The sequence below is a fragment of the Nothobranchius furzeri genome, chromosome 1, assembly GCF_043380555.1.
Source record: "Nothobranchius furzeri strain GRZ-AD chromosome 1, NfurGRZ-RIMD1, whole genome shotgun sequence".
Lineage (NCBI taxonomy): Eukaryota > Metazoa > Chordata > Actinopteri > Cyprinodontiformes > Nothobranchiidae > Nothobranchius > Nothobranchius furzeri.
The window spans coordinates 66,206,452-66,210,993 of NC_091741.1; the positions used below are offsets into that span (position 1 = coordinate 66,206,452).

Here is a 4,542-nt window from a genome sequence, read left to right on the forward strand (position 1 = left end):
TCTTTTTCTTTGTGCATCACCGTGGCTTTGGTTTCCACTGAGTGCCCCACAGAGTAATACAGTACGACGCAGCACGAGGCCACAAACAGCTCAGCTCCCCTTATTATCTCTCAGAAAGCGGATGAATCCTGAAGTGCAAAGAGCTCTTAAAAAGGCTTTTTAACGGTCGTAAGACGAATAAAAAAAACTTCTCAAGGTGTGACAGGATACTTGAGGTGTGTTCAGATCTGTTTCAAGCGGAATCATCAGAAGTGTTTGGGAGTGTCTGAGACCTGCTTACAGAGGAGTGGCACAGACAACGATTCTGATCGAACTGTTAAAGTTTCATCTGACTGGTGTTCAGCTACAGAGTGGACACCAAACCTTTAATTAATCATCAAGGGATTTTAAAACGTCATCCCAGCTGGGGTCTCTCTGAATACAGATTGTGTGCTTCTCTTCTCCATCTTCAGTTTCATCGAAGTGAAAAAAAAAAGAAACACAGAGTGAGCAGTGGTTTAAGGATGTGTGTGTATTGTGTGTCTCTGTGTTGACTTGGTGTTGGTGTGTAATGGATAGATAACAAATACAGGTGTAGCTCCGCCCCTCTCTAGATACAATCACATTACTCAATATTCTCTTAGAAAGGCTTAAATACGTTGTAGAGATCAAATAAACAGCACTAGACTGGTTTGGGTCCTACCTGTCTAACAGATTTCATTTTGTTAATGTTCATGACAAATCTTCATAGTCCAGGACAGGAGTGTCAGACTCAAACTCACACTGGGTCGAGATGAAAATCTGGGATGAAGTCGAGGGCCAAACTTAATATTTTTTGAAAAAGTGACGGCAAATTTGCACATTTTCTTTATCAACATGTATGCAGTTTTGAAGCTTTTAATTTAGAAACAAACTTATTTTTGCATTAACACTGAATGTGGAATAACCAAATTACACACGATCAAGTCAATTTTAAATCCAACACATCAGTGGTATTCATTACTTGTGGAATGTTCAGCATTTTTAAAATCTATTCAGGATTTATGTTTTCTTATTGTTTATTAATTTTTCTTATATTTTATTCTCCTTTTTTTCTCCTGTAATAAGTGTCAGTGCTGCTGTGACATCTAGCTTTCCCCACTGTAGGGTTTGGTAAATTGAGTGCTTTAAGAGCTCAATATATATTACCTCTACTTATGACCAATAAGCTGTGATACTCTATATAAATATAGAATATCAACCTGCTTGGTCTTTACAGTGTTTAATCAGAAGATTCTAGGATTCTTTGTTTATTCAGGGATCGTAAACACTGGGCTGCATGGTGGCACAGTGGTTAGCACTGTTGCCTCGCAGCACGAAGGTCGCAGGTTCGAAACTCGGCTGTGGCCTTTCTGCGTGGAGTTGTGTGTTCTCCCCATGCATGCGTGGGTTTCCTCCGGGTACTCCGGTTTCCCCCACAGATCACAACATGCCCTATAGGTTATAAATTGTAAGTCGCTTTGGATAAAAGCGTCTGCTAAATGAATAAACATAAACATAAACTTCGTTTTGATTCATGAAAGAGTCAGGTTTGTAAAAGTAAGAATTTTTGTCAAAACAATTAACATGACAAGTTAACTAACATTTACCGTGAGTGGATGGATCTAGATCAGTCATTACCAAAGACTGAGTCCCGACCCACAGTGGGGTCGTAAAACATTTTTTAAGGGTCGCCAAATAAATTTCTGAACAACGCTATGTTTTTTTTAACCAAGACTCATGCATACAGTTCAGCATTCAGCCACAAGAGGGAGCGCATCACTTGTTTACTGTGGTTACTGGTGTATTCATAGAACAAGTCTATATTGAAACGTCGTTGCCACTTGCCATGGAGGAGAAATGGATGCTTGGTTAATGAAAAAGAAAGACACGGACAAAAACCAAACTACATCACATGAATGCCAGACTACAGAGACTAAAGAACAATGCAAAGTAAAAACTGCAACGCTATTCAAAAAAGCATCATCAAAACAGGACGTCAAGGATAGTGAACGAAGCCAAAACAAAGGTGAATGCCCAGAAATTCCATCCGCCAACAGTCAACAATCTGAGGAGAGCGGGAAACAGTCAGAGAACCAGGAGAAGAACCAGCAGCTAAGAAAAAAAAATCCAGTTCGAGGCCATATAAAGATTTTTTCTTAAACTATGGATTTGTAAATTTTTCTAAACCAAATAAAGAAGATCGACCTATGTGTGTAACATGCCATGAAAAGCTTACAAATGAGAGTTTAAAGCAGCCAAATTCAAGCGACATTTGGAAACGCTCCACGCTGATTAAGTAAATAAACCACCGGACTTCTTTCAAAGAAAGGCGCAGGAGATTAAATCATCTGCTGATCCTCTTCGCAGAAATGTCACATTAAATCATTAAGCTCAGCTTGCATCCTACATGGTTTCTTACCGTGTGGCCACCGAGAAAAAGCCTCACACCAGTGCAGAACAACTCATCTTGCCTGCTGCAATAGACATGGTTAGTGCAGTTGTTGATGAAAAGGCTGCAGAGAAATTAAAATGCATTCCACTGAGTGACAACACAGTTTCCAGAAGGATTACTGATATTTCAAGAAACCTTGAGGAGCAGCTTATTTCAAGACTGACGACGGTAGGGGACTTTTCCATCCAGCTGGATGAAAGCACAGATGTTTCCGACTGTGCAACTTTATTGGTCTATGTGAGACATGTCTGGGAAAAAGAGTTTGTAGAGGACTTGTTATGCTGTTTGAATATTCCGACCGGGACTACAGGTGAGCAGATATTTAGCGTGTTGAACGACTACGTGGTTACAAAGTCCGGTCTGGACTGGAGCCGCTGTAAAGGCATAACAACTGACGGAGCTGCGAACATGACGAGCAAAAACAGCGGAGTTGTAAAAAAAATTGAAGACGCTGCATGCGAGGACATTTGAACCACTATTTTATTCATCGGCACGGCATACAAAGGAATGCCTGCTGATCTCGATAGAACGCTAAAAGAAGTTATCCGTGTTGTGAACTTCATTAAGAGCAGTTCCCTGAACTGTCAGCTTTTTGATCAGCTGTGCTGCGACATGGGAGCGGAGCACACACACCTACTGGTTTCATACAGAGGTGCACTGGCTTTCCAGGACGAGTTCTGACTAGAGTATATGAACTGAGAAATGAAATCCACGCATTCCTCCTGGAGAAGTGACCACAGAGCTAGCTCCGTGGAAAGGCCTCAGTAGAGCCTCGGTCTGGCTTGCAAACTGCTCCGGCATTTTGAGTCTCTGTGTTTGTGTATTCTTGTTTGGATATTATTTGTGCAATTGTTGGACAAAATGACTTGCTGTGGCATTAATTGCACTAATAGAGCGTCAAAGGAGTCTCCACTTCATTTTTTTTTCCTGTAAGTAAAATTATATTTATGTATTTTAGGTCACTGCCGAGCTGAGTTTAGATTTTAACATGTACTGTTTAACCATGAAATTTAAATGTAATAGGGTAAAACCCAGTGCATTTAACTCAATGCTGCATTTTAGAAAATCTGTTGAAATATAACATGTTGGTGGAGCTGGGTTCCGACTATCGGCTTGTGGTTCCATTTATATGAATGCACACTAAGTTAGCAATTAGCTGAGAAACAGCATTTGAAGAAAACTGGTGATTTTAAGCATTTTCAAGCATTTTAAAATAATGGTCCAAATGAACCCGCTAACACCAAAGGTGTAAACAGCTTTCTAACACAATACAAGGGTTACCAAAAATAAATATAACATGAACTGACTTGAACAAACTTACCTTCAAACTACTGGAAGTGATACTCTAATTGAAACCACAATTTCTTCTTCTTCTCATGCCTTACATATACAAGCATGTGCACGCACACAGGTGCTCACATGGTGCTCTCACAGGGATGGACTTGGGCATTTTCAACACTTCACCTGTGTGGTGGCTGTGGTTACCACTAAATGCACAATAAACTATTACCGTGTGTATATATATATATATATATATATATATATATATATATATATATATATATATATATATATAATCCTCATGTTGTTGGCACAGTGATGTTTTGGTCTTGTTGTATTTTTGTATGTCCTCCTTTTTCCCCTCTCTCTTTCTGCAGGTCTAGAAGCAGATTCTTGTACATCAGTTATTGTTTATTTTTCTCCTCAGAAGAAGCTACAATGTTTGTTCTGCTGAGCTGTGGTAGCCTCATGGAGGGCGTCATCAGCTAGCACACTGCTGCTAACCACCTAAACATTCTCCCTCTCCTGATAATAACATTTTACTTTCTTTGACATGGAATGTGCTAATACTAGTTTACCTGTTCAAATAATTATAGATTCACTTTAATAAAAAAAATTTAAAAAAAAGTTTATTTTTTAGTAAATAAAATGTCAACTAAGAAATGGTCTTCAGCCATATGATACTCTGTATTATTTTGGTTTGTCTTCAGAAAGCTGAAATCAGAAGCAAAATATCTTCAAGGAAAGTACAAAAATCCCAAGTTGCCTTTATTCTACTATAATAATCATTGGTACTGTCATATAACTAT

At 39.0% G+C, this 4,542-nt stretch overlaps 1 pseudogene; it reads left to right on the forward strand.

The window, feature by feature from the left end:
• The first annotated feature begins 1,872 nt into the window (after positions 1 to 1,872).
• Positions 1,873 to 3,370, forward strand: LOC139070676 (protein FAM200A-like; annotated as a pseudogene).
• The last annotated feature ends 1,172 nt before the right edge of the window (positions 3,371 to 4,542 follow it).